This window comes from Orycteropus afer, unplaced genomic scaffold (genome assembly GCF_000298275.1).
Source record: "Orycteropus afer afer isolate SDZICR_OR568_19922 unplaced genomic scaffold, OryAfe1.0 scaffold00210, whole genome shotgun sequence".
Taxonomy (NCBI): domain Eukaryota; kingdom Metazoa; phylum Chordata; class Mammalia; order Tubulidentata; family Orycteropodidae; genus Orycteropus; species Orycteropus afer.
This window is the reverse complement of record NW_006921797.1, coordinates 2,583,471-2,599,019: the sequence shown is the minus strand read 5'-3', so window position 1 is coordinate 2,599,019 and position 15,549 is coordinate 2,583,471.

Here is a 15,549-nt window from a genome sequence, read left to right as displayed (position 1 = left end):
CAGGGGTCCAAGATTATCTTCTGTGTCTGTGTTAATTGGTTTCCCTTTTCTTTGTTGAAGAGGGTCTGTGCAATCCTTCTGCCTAGTCCGCCATCTTGCAGGAACCTCCTCTCTTGCTGATATTTTTGAAGCCCACCCAGTCAGAAAACCAATACCATGGTATCTATTTCTCTGTTGTAGGCCCTCACACTGTGCAAACTCCTGAGGGCAGATGGAAACTACACTGGGAAAGACCCCAGCCTGGAGAAACAGAGGTCATTATCAAAAGGCCAAATGCCACCCTTAGTATTGCAAGCAAATTGGCAGATGTGTACAAGCAGAGAAATATTGCTTCTCTTATTTTTCACCTTGAGATTTGTGAATTGAGAACCCCATGTCCCTAACATTCCTGCAAACACTGTACTTATTCCAAACCCCTCTCTTGTTGTAAAAGCTCTTTCTGCTCCTGGAAGCCAGTTTCAATCTTATCTGTTCATAAGGCAGGAGTTCTTACTCTGAGGTTGATGGACAGGCTTTTGGAAATCTGTGGATTTGCCCTATTGTTTCTGGATAAGCATGTTCCTGGAGAGAGGATGCACAGCTTTCAACTGATCCCAAAAGATATCCATGATTCCAGAAATAAGAATTATCTTTTTACCCCATTGTGGTGTTATTCTCTCTCTCTGTACTCCAGTTCTGTTAGCTTACTTCCTTTCTGCAGATCTTTGCACATGCTGTCCCCTCTACCTAGAAATCTAACTCCACTGCCTGACAATCTCTTACCCATCCTTTGGATATTTGATTAAGCATCGCTGTCTTCTCTGACTACCTACTCCTCTACTGGTACCAGTTGCCACTGAGTCAGTTCCGACTCATGGAGACCCCATTTGTGTCAGAATAGAACTGTGCTCAATGCTGATTTTTTTTTTTTTTTAAGTAAATCATCAGGTCTTTCTCTGAAGGCCTCCAACCTTTCATTTAGGAGCTGAGCGCATTAACCATTTGCACTACTCAGGGATTCCCAAATGTCACTTAATAAATTTCATTGAACAAATTGAACAGGCTCTATTAGGACTCCTGCTCCACTTCTTACAGCCAAATATTGACCAAGTCACTTTTTAAAACCCCATCTCAAAGCCCCAATAGTAATTTATTCTCAGTTAGAAACCTGAAATATGAACTACAGAGACAGTCCATATCTTTCTCATTCACTTCTCATCTGCTGTTTACCTTCAGGCAGGGCCCACTTCATCAGGCATTATCCTGACTTATGGGAGAATTTTGGATGGGTTAGGAAGGGGAGGATCAAGATGGATTATTGTGCCTAGATGGCCCAAAGCTCAGGCAATGAGAATATTTCATAATTCAATCAACAATACCTGAAGGCAACATTTGTCCTATATCATTATTTATGATCGGAATGGAGCAAAATGCATGAAGTTTGTGAAGCAGAATTCTGGTTAGTATCCTGGAAATAAGCATATTATAGCAACTATAACATTGGTATGTATAGTTCTTGTGCCTCATGATGACCCATACTTTAAGCATTAGAAAATGGACCAGTACACCATCTCTTGGACACTCACATACTAAACTGTCTTTATATCAAAGTTCATCAGAGCTGTAGGAGACCAAATAACAGCACACATCAAAAATCTGCAGGTGTGCTTTGTCACAAAACTGCCCTAGGATAAATTCCACTTCCTTGGACTAATATTATCTCTCCTAACCAGTTTCCCCATACCTCCAAAATTTCTGCTCTCTAAATCATACCATAGCCAAAGATCCTTCTTAAACATAGTTATGATCCTATCATCCTCCTACTTAAAAACTAATTATTTATTCCCTGTAGATTATAGAATGAAGTCCACATGTTAGCTGGGCACACAAGACCTACTCTGCTTCCAGTCATATCTGCAACTCTTTAATTTCCAAACTCTTGGAACTTCTTATTCTCTGTACAGGTTTCACACTTTGTAGCTTGTAGACCTTTGCTGGTAAGTTTCCTTCAGCCTGGAATATAGTGCCTCCCCTTCTCCCAACACACACACATCAACCCTAGCCATCCCCACCCATCATCACCTCCAGCCTCATCTCAATAGCCCCATCTTTCTAAATCCAAACGATACTCATTTTTAAGAAGCTTTTCAAATGCTCCACTTCTACTAAATATAGCCTTACACTCTCAATCAAAAGAACTTTCTAAACCTTTATTCTTACCAGTTGACAACAGAATGTAGAAATAAGTATATATGTGGAAACAGGATCTATATTAGTTTCCGAAGCTATCATGATAAATTACTACAAATTTGGTGATGTAATGCAACAAAAATGCATTCTCTCACAGTTCTACAGCCCACAAGTCTGAAATCAAGGAGAGGTAATCAAGGAGTCAGAAAAGCCACACTCACTCTGGAGGCTTTAGGGGAGAATTCATGTCTTTCCTCTTCTGTCTTCTGGTGGCTGCTGACACTCCTGGACTTGTGGCTGCAATCTCTGCCTCAGTGGTCACATTGTCTCCTCCTCTTTGTATCAAATCTGCCTGTGATTCCCTCTGAAAAGAATATTCACTGTTGGATTTAGGGACCAGGATCCACCCGGATAGTTCAGGGTGATCTTCTCAACTCAAAATCCTTAACTTAGTTACATTTGCAAAGACTCTTTTTCCATTCACAGATTTTGGGACTTGGGACTTGAATCTATCTTTTTAGGAGTCACTACTCAACCCAATACAGGATCCAAGTCTGACCCATCCTTGTATTCCCACCGTGTCTAGCCCAGTGCCTTACATATAGTAGGTTCTCCACAAATATTTGTGAAATATGTAAATGACCAGTAAAATAATCTTAGTACAATTCTATTGACTAATTGCTCACTGAATGAACAAACTGTTAGTTTGAATACCACAATCAATGGGTTGCTTTGCTGTTCCAAAGATAAAGCTTTGCGAATTATTGATGCAGAAAAGTAAGGTAAATAATTGGTGGAGATCTGGTCTAAACATTTAAGCCAGATAAATTAATTGTTGATGAATTTTGTATGCTCTTTAATTCTTATTCATACACTTTCATTTTTTATTCACAGATCATTTAAAAAAAAATTTCCATTAAGATTCTCTCTTTGTCTCATTGGATTCTAAATACTTTAGTGCCAAGAGCACTAAAAAAGTTGATGGCATTATTCCTATTAAAAAAAGTAATAAAATTATATTACACTCAGTTTGAATGCCATATGTTTACAAGCTTTTTTGTAAAGCATCAGATTGTGTATATTTGTAGACAGATTTCTATATTTGCCTGATAGTAAAACGTAGATTATTAATTATTTAAAATATGGCATAATTTTTCAAGAAATCATCCTATATTTTGTAGGCAAATATTCCAAATAGCATATAATATAGCTTGTAGCAGATATTAACAAAATCAATAAGCCTACTTTTATTCTAGCACAGCTTCATTTTTGTAATATAGGAAAGACGCATTAAAAATAATACCTTCAGAGGGAGCAGTGCTTTATACTCTTCAAACTGCATTAATGCAGTTAACCACACAACAACCTGAAAGGAAGGTAAGGTGGACTTTATTGAAATATTTAATCATTGGCAGCATTCCTTTCAGAGTGTACTCTTATAACCAATAAAATCCCTTTCACAGAGAGCAAATATTCATATGGACCCATAAAGATAAGGAGCCTCTATTTTATTTTATTTTTTCCTATAGAGCGTATTAAAACCAAGGTCTCTATTTTTTCTCAAGATAAAAAGACACATGACTTAGGAAAAAATAATAATAATGGAAAGGCTATATCCTTGGAATCCTCGAATAATGAATTTTAGAGTGGGAATCTCAAAACCCTGTAGGTTTTAGACATGGTTGAGTCTCAAAGGTGTTAAGTGTCTTGTTCAAAGTCACCAAGCTCCTGGCTGAGCCAGTACTGGAACCCAATTCCAGATTCCTAGTCCTGTGAATACACTGTGACAATTGGAATTCTCATAAATTTTGAGGCACATTTTTGGTACATCACATATAACATCTCTCCTGCATTACATGGATCTAGGAAGAGGGAACCACCCAGTTGTGTACAGGACATGCCTCCTACCTGTTGCAAGTGCCATGTATTTGCATTTCTTCCTGACTCCATGTTTATTGACATCACATTGATAGTTTGTAATCATGCAAATTGGGAGAATTTACACCATGGAGAATCAGCAAACACTAAAGATAAGGGCTTTCTTTGACACTTTCTTTGGGAGTCTTTTTTTTTTTTTTCTTTGACACTTTTCTTTGGAAGGGGAGAGTTGTTAAACATTTACCAGCACACCATCAGTAAGACGGTCCCTCTCAGTAAAAACAGTGTTCACTTTTCACTCCCCACTCACATCAGAAAGGAATAGGCTTAAATATATTGTTTCTCTACCTTACAGATTGGAACATGAAATTAATCAATAATAACAGCAACCATTTATTATGTGTTTTCCATATGCCAGGCATTATATTTGTGACTTTATATGCATTAATCTATAAATCTGCAAAAATGATAGATAGTTAGCTGCCATCAAGTTGGTTCTGACTCATGAAGACCTTAAGTATAACAGAATGAAATGTTGCTAGTCTTGCATCAGCTTCACAATTGCCGGCATGTTTGAGTACATAGTTGCAGCTATTATGCCAATCCATTTTACCAAGGGTCTCCTACATGCTCTTGTTGGCCCTCTATTTCACCAAATATGATACTTTTCCAGTGATTGATCCCTCCTGATGGCATATCCTAAGCAAGCAGGTCAAAAATGTTCTGTTGTGATCTGTAAGATTTTCTTTGGCTAATTTTTGGAAGAATATTGCCAGGCCTTTCTTCCTAGTCTGATTCAGTCTGGAAGCTCTACCAAAACCTGTTCACCATGGGTGGCCCTGTTGGTATTTGAAACATGGATGACATAGCTTCCAGTATCACAGCAACATGTAAGCCACTACGACAAACTGACCAAAAGGCAGTGGTTACATCTGCATGACAAGCATGTGGATAGTCTTATTACCTCCATTTTACAAATGAGCAAACTGAAGGGCAGAATTGATATGTAATGCACCAAACCTGCTGATAAGTATATGAACAGAATTGAAAATCAGAACTTTCTGCAAAGCCATTTTTTTAATCCCTAATATTATCCTACCTCTGAACCTAGCCCTGAAACTATTCTTCAAAATAATAACATTTACAAGTTATTGTCTACTAGTGCCAGATGTTGTGCTAGACTGTATGTAAACATAAATCATCTTTCATTGTGCTGATAAATAAACCAATAATCAGAAAGGTTCAGTGATTTGCCCCAATTAACAGAGGTAGGAAGTGGTGGAATAGAATCCACACCAGGCCTGCCTGTCCCAGACCTCTCCTCTTCCTAAGCTCCCTCAAGCAGTGCTGTAAATTGACAGCAACAAAACATGATGGCATTTGGTGAGTGTGACTGATATGCCATAGTTGTCATGTCTCCCAAGGTATCACATTTTGTTCCTTGTTCCCCATGTCAGAAGCCAATTTTGATGGATTTTAGATTTTTTTCCTATAAAATAGATACAGTAATAATATATGTTTTCAGTGTCAATGAAATGAAATTGATTAACAGAGTGGCCATTACCACCTAATCTTCATGACTCCTAAAACTATCATTGCCATTGATAGAGCTTTTATTTTTGCTTGCAATTATCTTCAAGCAAATATTTTGTCTTACTCATTTAGAGAAAGCTTCAATGCTTAGATAGAGATTGAGAATTATTTTAAAACTCCCAAGTTCCCAAAGGGCTTTTGAGACCCAAATTACATAACCCAATAGAGCAAATTCTTTGAACTAGAACGGAGAAACAAACTTTATCCTTGTTCCTGTCATTGTTTCTTGCTTTACTCTACTCCAAACTTACTTTCTTTGTTGGTTTTTAAAATGGAATGAAGGGCCCAAACCCAAGCAAAATATAATAATAAATGTGAGAAGTGATCATGCTTTGTAAAACAAGAAAAAAAAAAAAAAAACTTCATGATAAACTTAGTGAAAACTCTGCCAACCATTCAGAGGTTTTTTTTTTTTAAAAAAAAAAAAAAAAAAAACCATTGCCATCTAGTCAATTCCAACTCATAGCAAGCCCCACTGGGTTTCCAAGCTATAAATCTTTATGGAAGTAGATTGCCTCATCTTCCTTCTGCAGAGTAGCTAGTGGGTGTGAACTGCCAACCTTCTAATTAGCAACTACATGCTTCATCCTCTATGCCACCAGAGCTCCTTAACCACTCAGAAAGGGATCAAAATTGGAGATCCAGAGTAGAGTAGAAGAAAAATGTGGAACAAAACTCAAAATCAGAAAAAAGACTAGGTTTATTTGTCTAAATCTAACTCACTCACTGCCATCCGACTCATAGCAACCCCTCCTTGGGTTTCTGAGGCGGTATCTCTACTGAAGTAGATTGCCCAATCTTCCTTCCTCCAAGTGGGTGGTGGGTTTCCCAGCCTTCTGGTTAGCAGTCAAATGCCTTAGACACTACACCACCAGAGCTCCCATTGTTGTTGTTAGGTATCGACCAGTCCACCCGACTCATAGCCACCCCTCCTTGGGTTTCCAGGGGGTATCACTATGGAAGTAGATTGCCCAAACTTCCTTGTGAAAACCTCTAAGAGGATGGCCCCTAGTCACCCTTCAGGCCTGGAATTTAATTCACTCCTCAGGCTTAACTTTCAGCCAAACAACAGATAGGCCTATGAGGTGAGAAATTAAAGAAGAGCTCCTTAGAATAATCAACCTTGGGAGATCAGCATTTGTGCTGGGAGAAAGCTAGAAAAGCAGCAATCAGGTAAAGGATAACCACAGGGAGGTAGTGAAAAAAGAGCTGTTACACAGTGGAAATTGCAGTTAATTTCATGAAATAAAATGTGTGTGACCTGTTGCATGGAAAATGAATTTGCTCTGCAAACTTTCACCCAAATTACAATAAAAATAAAATTAAAAAAAGGTGAAAAATGATAAGTTAATACTTTTTAAGCTAAATATAAGGCACTAAACATTCAGTGAGAGGTTTATCCCTACAGTGGAACTCTAATCTATGTCTGGAATCTTTCTCATTTGAAGCAACCAGTCAATTTGCATGCATACATTTAGGCCCCTGTGGTTTCCCAGTACTGTTCTAGATATGACCTAAGATTAATGGGAATGTGGGAAAAAAAGGAAATTCTCTTTTGTTGCTAACTATCTGTCTAAGGAGATAAAACCAACATACTCAAAACCATCCAGAATAATTACACAAAGGATGGCATGACTTTGCCTCTAAGTGCCTCATTATAAGAGAAGAGAGTAGTTTGAGATAGAATGAACAGGAAATGCTTTATGGAAAATGAGTGGAGACAAGGGTAGGCAAGGGAAAGGGCTTGACCATATCTTTAATGATGAATGTTATTTACACAAATAGTGAGGAAACCATCCTAGCCATTCCAGGTGGGAAAGAAGGCAAAACCAAAATCCAGAGATGAATGAGCCTGCTGTGGCCTGGAAACATTTCCCAGATATTCATTTCAAAGTGTGAAATAAGAGTTAAAGAGGGCATGGGCTCAAGTTGAAGGTCCCAGCTGGCTCCTCAGAGGAGGTTGAGCTTAATGTGAGAGGCATCTGTGACCCACTCTAAGTCCTTGAGAAGGAACGGCATTATAGAAGTAGTGATCTAAGAAAATGTACATCCTGCCTCTGCTACCCCATGTATTCACATGTGTGTCCCCATTGCTTCTACCCACAGGTCTGCTTCCCCTTAGCTCCTGAGCTGATCATGGCAGAGGCAGGTCAGAAGGACTTTGGAAACATTTCCCCTTCTTGGCTCAATCTATGGATTTAAGTAATATTTTTCATTATATTCTCAGTACTCGAACATTGCATCTTCCAATATTTCCCTAAAAGCTTCATTTCACCATAGACATCCCTTCTTTGGACAGATTGTACAAATACAGATAAGGTTGTGTTTACCCTAGGTTACTTTGGAGCTGAATGTTCTGAAGCTCTATGTGCTACAAAGAGAAGTGAAAATTGTGCTCTAACCACCTGGTAGACTACTGGTCTTCAGACTGCTAATGCTTGTCATATGCATGTCATGACTATAAATTTTGTTTGCTCTGAAACAGTCTTGGCTCACTTGGCTGCATCCCCATTGTCATAGTCCACTTAAGCCATCAGACCTGAAACCCTGAAACTCCTAGTCCATCCTTCCTAGAATAACATTTATCCCCTTGTTGGCCTGGTGAACATTTATTCATCTTTCATGACCCAGTTCACAAAGCCTTTTCTTTCTCTTTCTCTGTTTCTCTTTTTCTCTCTCAAACATACACAAATACTGTCTTCCAATGATGACTTCATCTTGTTTTCATTTTATGTCTACCAAGTCAAGAAATGCTGGGCTGTAAATATATTAACTGTCTCTCTTCCCTACAAGATTGTGAGCCCTTGAGGGTAGGTAAATAAGAGCTCTTTTCCATAGAGTCAGCACCTCATATTGGTAGAGGGTCTAGAATCAGGCTCTTTCTTTCTGTCTACCTGACCTGGTTTGATAAGTGTAACCCACTATAATAAGATAAAACAGGAGCTCTGGTAGCATAGTGCCTAAGGCACTTGACTGCTAACCAGAAGGCTGGTGGTTCAAATCCACCTGCCACTCCTCGGAAGGAAGGTTGGGCAATCTACTTCCATAGTGATACTGCCTCGGCAACCCAAGGAGGGGTCGCTATGAGTCAGGTCCTACTCAATGGCACATAACAACAACAACAACATAAGGTACAACAGTTAGTCCAATCTTGTGAAGGAACAAATAAAAAGTAGTTATTCTAGAGCAAGAGGGTTCACATTTTACACACTGTATTTTGCACCAGTCAGGTATCAGGAATATAAGAAATGATATGAAACTGTATGTGCTTTCTCCTACATTAGCAGATATCACACTGCAAATTAATCTGTATCCTCTTTAAACTATCATCTTCATGGGGTTCAATGGATCTCCTATGCAGTTCTGTATTCCCAGGCCTATCTGAATACCCAGCCCATAAATGCTTCTTGAATGAGTAAAATAATGAACAGATGGTTCCTGAACCATCAGCAGCTCAATGCTGAGGGCCACTCTCCACCTTTTGACACCATCATTCTCTTCCCAAGATAATTATAGAGGAAGAAGTATTTGGAGGTTTTTGGGGAAAGTAATAAGAACTGATCCAAATGTTCCCCAAAATTGGGGTCTTGTGCTCCCTGAGGCATAAACTCCAGGAATAGCTGACCTGTGTCCTCCCATCAGTGTCTGGAAACATTTATTTGACCTTAAGGAGAGAATAGCATCTTGGAAAAGAGGGCTACAAACTCCAGAAATCCTAGGTTTCTACTGAACACTGGGAAAGGAGGGTGGTACAAGAGGAAGGGGCAATCTAAGGCTTTGCTTGGAAGAAAAGAATATTCGGCTCTTCTCCTGACTTCAACAAACACAAAACCCCATCAGCCTGAAGAAACATTAGAAGTTTATGATGCAGAAATAAATAGCTAGTGTGTGATGCATTTCCAACTTATGGCGAGGCAGCTATTAGAATGGAATGTTCTCCAACGGATGAGACCAGATTAGACACCATTGCTACTAGCCAAACACAGCTCAGGGAAATTGACAATTGTGTGCAAATGGAAGGTTATTAGTACTACCTCTGTTGTTAGACTCTTCCCAATGGGAAGGTGACAGAGCTCTCATTTGCAATAGACTATTAAAAAGCAGACATGTGTCTGGGTTGTCTTTTTAAAATGTAGCTTTGTCTCAGCATCTTTCCCTGAATAGTGTTAAATCATTCATTCATTTATTCAGCAACATTTATTGAGTACCTCTTAGTGTCAGGGAATGTGCTTAGCCCTGCAATTCAAGGATAAATAAGAAGATCCTTACCCTCAAGAAGTTTAGAGATTAGTGTGTGTGTGTGTGGGGGGGTGTGAATAAGCAGTTAAAAGTTATAAGGTTGGAGATATGTTCGGATGCTAGACAGCAAAGAAGAGAGAACCAGCTAAATACAATTTTAGGTTTTCTGAGGGAGAAAGTGGGACGTCTGAAAAGTCAGGCTTCCAGGTGAAGCTTCATTATTGTTAGTCCTGATGTGTATGCAAGAGTAAGCCAGGCAGGGGAAGGTTGGTGGACTAAGGCGTGAAGGAGAGGGTGAACCCTGCACTGTGGGAATACTCCAGTTCTTTGGTGAGGAATCCAAAGGAGCATGGGGCAGGGAGAGACAGGGATGAGCTAGCATGATAGATAAATCCTAGGCAGACATTAAGGGGTATGGCTCTGTTGAGGAGATTTCTTTATTCCTAAGGGCAAGGAGATCTGGGATTGACAAAAACCAAAACTAAATACTATAGAGAGGATACTAATTCTGGGACTGTAATTTATACCAAATACAAATGCTTTGAAAACAACCAAATTCAGTCCACAACATAATAAAGGATTGCTTAGGAAAACGTGAAGGAGTTCTGATGTTGTAGTAGTTAAAACATTTGATTGCTAACCCGAAAGTCAGTGGTTTGAACCCATCAGCCACTCTGCAGAAGAAAGATGAAGGAGTCTGGTTCCATAAAGATTTACAGCCTTGAAAACCCAATGGGGTCATTGTGAGTAGGACAACTTGATGCCAGTGAGCTTAGTTTTTGAGTTTGAATGGCAAGGAGAGTCTTAGAAGTATTTATTAATAACCTGATTACCTGAATGTGGAATTTCTGGTCTGAAACATAGGCAATTTTTGTTTATTTGCTTTGTTTTAGTGGGGAGAAGGTAAACGGATAGATAATATTTTTAACTCCCTTGAGTATTAATAGGAGCTCTGGTGGCATAGTGCCTAAAGCACTTGACTGCTAACTGGAAGGCTGGTAGTTCAAACCCACCAGCCACTCCTTGGAAGGAAGGTTGGGCAATTTATTTCTGTAGTGATACCACCTGGGAAATCCAAAGAGGGGTTGCTGAGTCAACTCCAATTTGACAGCAGTGAGTTTTTTTTTGTTTTTTTTTTTTTCGGTTTTTGACTATTAATGATTCTAATATCATATATGTAAGAACTGCAATGGACCTTAAAGATTGTCTAACAAGGTTAAATAATAACTTGGTCAAGGTCTTATAAAAAATGAAAGCTGTAGAATCCACTTTTCTTTAATTTCAAGTCCTTTGAGTATATGTGAGAGAAATTAGTAATCAGCCAAGTTCTTAGTGAACATTGTCTCTCTTCACAAAAAGCTAACTTCCTCCATTAAGTGTCAACTTACAATTTTCATTTCAGATACTGCCTTTTGCCTAAACTTCTCCCCATAATCCAGGGTTGTGCCCCATTTAAAGGCCATGACAAACCTCCCCCATTCCCAGTCCCCTTGGCATATGAAAAGCATAGAAACCAGTCCTTGTCTACCCAGGCATGGCTCAAAGATGCAATGTGTCAAGCTGTTGAGTGGTATAGCTATATCTGCTCCAGCCCTCATTAAGTCATTTATCTGTTTTTTTTTTTTTTTTTCATTTAAGTAATTGTCTCACTTACTTAAACGTTTCCCAGAAGTAGGAGACTAATAGACACCAGAAAATTTCTAAACTATTCTCAGTGCTAACCAGGTATCTTATTTTTGTTTCAATTCCTAACTTCTCCCAAACTAGGAAGTCAGCATAGCTAAAGTGCAAATAATATTTCTCCACCTCCTGGCTCTCTTCATTTCATAACTTTGAGGACATCTTTACTAATCTTTATAAAGTTTGGTACTATATCATCATCATCTCCATAAAACTGAGTAAAATATATTTTTAAGTTTTTGGAGTAAACTATATTTTTAGGAAGCATTATAAAACCAAAAAAACCAAACTCACTGCCCTCAAGTCAGATCTGAGTCATAGTCTCCCTTCCTTGGGTTTCTGAGGTGGTATCATTATATAGATAATGTAAAAGTCCAGCCAGACCAACTTTCTTTGATCAATCTCATGTCAAAACCATATTTAATGACAAAAGTGAAAAAAATTTTCCTGGCTTGATGTGAAAGTGCCCTTGTTTCCCTCAAGAAAAATGGTCAGAACTGTAGCATATGCATCCCTCCTAAGACAGCAGCTGTGAGTTTGACTATCAAAATTTAACCACTGCTTTTACCACTTTCACCCAATAAGGGAAGGTTGGAATGGGTTTAATAATTGTCTGTGTTTATACAAGCAACTTGGGTTATGTTTTCATTCGTTACCTGATACATGCTAAATGATTAAAGATTATTTGCAAAATAAATGAAATGAAGAGCAAAAGAGAAGACTACCAGCATTGAGGTTTCCTGGTACAGAGGGTATTTATAAGCCTAGTGTTACAAAAGGGGCTCTGGTAGCATAGTGCCTAAGGCACTTGACTGCTAACCAGAAGGCTGGTGGTTCAAACCCACCAGCCTCTCCTCGGAAGGAAGGTTGGACAATCTACTCCTGTAGCGATACCGCCTCAGCAACCCAAGGAGGGGTCGCTATGAGTTGGATCTGACTCAACGGCACACAACAACAGTGTTACAAATGTGCTCCTTGGGGACTGTATTTCTCCAAAGCATATCTCTTGACACCAAAATGTAAAGTTCTTGCTATGAACTTCTCAGCCATGTTCACATCAGATGCAAGAGTCAGAAATCTGTGGCAGAAACTACACGGATGTTATATTCAGGCCAATTCACACAATTGCCCCATGTAAGGAAATGTTATGCTGAGAATCAATTTGCTCATGTTCATCACCACTGAGACTTATATCCTGACTTTTAGAAAACTCTCCAGGGAAAGCATTTACCAGCTCCCTGGAATACTTAATAAAATAGAGTTCTTTAGGCTTTTCCCTCAGGAACCGTTCTTGAGAAACCATGTACTGATAAGGCAGTCATTTTAGAAATGTGACTTCTAAAATTTCCAATGAGGAAGCAATCCCTTGCATGAAAGATAATAATTCTCTTCTACTGATGCCTGAATTTTAAATCTGGCCAAGGTCTAGACTTCCTACCAAATTAGAAACTATCTCATATCATCTTGAAATGGAAATAATATAACTCTCAAAGATATCATTTAATTTAAAAATGCAATTAATGCAATGCAATAAAATATGGAGTGCAGAAAGAGCTCTAGTTGCTCAATGGTTAAGCATGTGGCTGGTAAATGAAAGTTGGTGGTTCAAATGCATGGTTCAACTCCATAGGAGAAAAGACCTGTCAATCTCCTTTTAAAAAGATTGCTGTTGTTAGATATTGTTAAGTCAGTTCTGACTCATAGTGACATTGTTATGTACAACAGAATGAAACACTGCCTGGTCCTGTGCTTTCCCAAAAATCTTTGCCATGGTTGAGCCCATTGTTGCAGCCTCTGTATCAATTCATCTCATTAAGAATCTTCCTCTTTTTGCTGACCCTCCACTTCACCAAACATGATGTCCTTTTCCAGGGACTGTTTCCTCCTGATGTCCAAAGTACGTGAGGCAAATCTTGCTTGCGATTCTTGCTTCTAAGGAACGTTCTACTTGTACTTCTGCTAACAGAGATTTTCATTTTTCTGGAAGTATTTTCAGTATTTGCCACCAACATCATAATTCAAAGGCATCAATTCTTTAGTCCAGTTTTCATATGCATATGAGGTGGTTGAAAATACCATGGCTTTGGTCAAGTACACCTTAGTCCTCAAAATGACTTTTTAACACTTTAAAGAGGTCTTTTGCAGCAGAATTTGTCCCATGCAATACATTTTTTGATTTCTTGACCTCTGTTTCCTTGAGTGTTGACTGTGGATCTACATAAAAAGAAATCCTTGACAACTTCAATCTTTTCTTCATTTATCATGATATTACTTATTGGCCCAGTTGGGAGGATTTTTGTTTTCTTTATGTTGAAGTGTAATCCGTACTGATGACTGTAGTCTTTTATTTTCCTCAGTAAGTGCTTCAAGTCTTCTTTGCTTTGAACAAGCAAGATTGTGGGATCTGTATATCACAAGTTGTCGGTGAGTCGTGCTTCAATCCTGATGCCTTGTTCTTCATATAGTCCAGCTTCTTGGATTATTTGCTCAGCATTCATATTAAATAAGTATGGTGAAAGGATACAACTCTGAGAAGCACATCTTTCATTACTTGAAACCATACAGTATCCCCTTGTTCTGTTCAAATGACTGTCTCCTGGTCTATGTAAAGATTCCACATGAGCACAATTAAGTGTTCTGGAAATCCTGTTCTTTGCAATGTTATCCATAACTTGTTGTGATCCACAGTTGAATGCTTTTGCCTTTTAAGGAAACATGGGTAAACATCTTTCTGATATTCTCTACTTTCAGTGAAGATGGATCTTAGCCTATAAAGATTGTGGTTTACTTTTATAAGTGATGTACAGCCTAGAAAACCTTATGGGGTAGTTCTCTTCTGTCAATAGGACCACTATGAATACAAATAACCTTGAGGACATTCAATAACACCAACAAGATCACAATGAACTCTGGATGCCATACTAAGGAGTGTGAGATTAGATAGGTTTGCCTTTGCCCTCTTCCTGTTCCCTGTCAATAACCATCAGAGTATCTGTAACACTTCATTGCTTTTATTTATTTATATTTTTCTTTCCTTATTTGGAAAGCTCCTTTATTAAGGAACATAGTGACATTTGGCTGGTAACAAGAAGGTCAGCAATTCAAACCCACCATCTGCTCTGCAGGAAGAAGATGAGGCAATCTTTTCCATAAAGATATACAGCCTTTGAAACATAATGGAGGTCACTGTGAATCAGAATTGACTTGATCGCAGTGTTTTGTTTTGTTTTTTCCCCCTTATTTGACAGCAAATAACATAAAGTTAGAGCCTGTATCTTACTCATCTTTGTTTTTCCAATGCTTAGGTAACCATTCCATAAATATCAGCTGATACCCAAATTATTGTTGATATTGCTGTAGAGATTTAAAGCAATGATTGTTGTTGAAGGAAAACAACAGAGATTGAATAAAGATTCTGAATATCTGATTGAGTAGGACAAGTTTAAGGGTTTTTCCTAAGGGTGTACATCACTTATAAAAGTAAACCACAAGAAATTTTCATTATTTTTTGCCTACTTTTGTTACCTCTGTTCACTTCAGTCATGAAAGATAAATAGCAAAATTCCATACAGTAAACACCATTGGCTCATTGACTTTTACATTAAGATTAGTTTAAAATGGAACTTAATGGGTTTTATTGTGTTGCTTATACCAGCTCCTAAGGAAATACTAATATACAGATTAATCCTATCAGTCAGGATAAATTTAATCTATATAATGTTCTAAATCAAATTTCACTCCAGGTACTGGTCTAGAATAAGAGAGGAAAGATAAGAGCAGAACTTAAAGCCTCTCTTATAGGGGAAATATTTAATGCCCAATTCAGCCAAAGCAGAAATAGTCAAGTTCTCTTACATCTCCATATTTGAGACTTTTCCTGTCTGACAACAACAAGAAATAATGATAATAACAATAATGCTGTTATTGTTGGGTGCCATGGAATCTATTCCAACTCATAGTGACTCTATGTGAAAGAGTAGAAATGTCCCA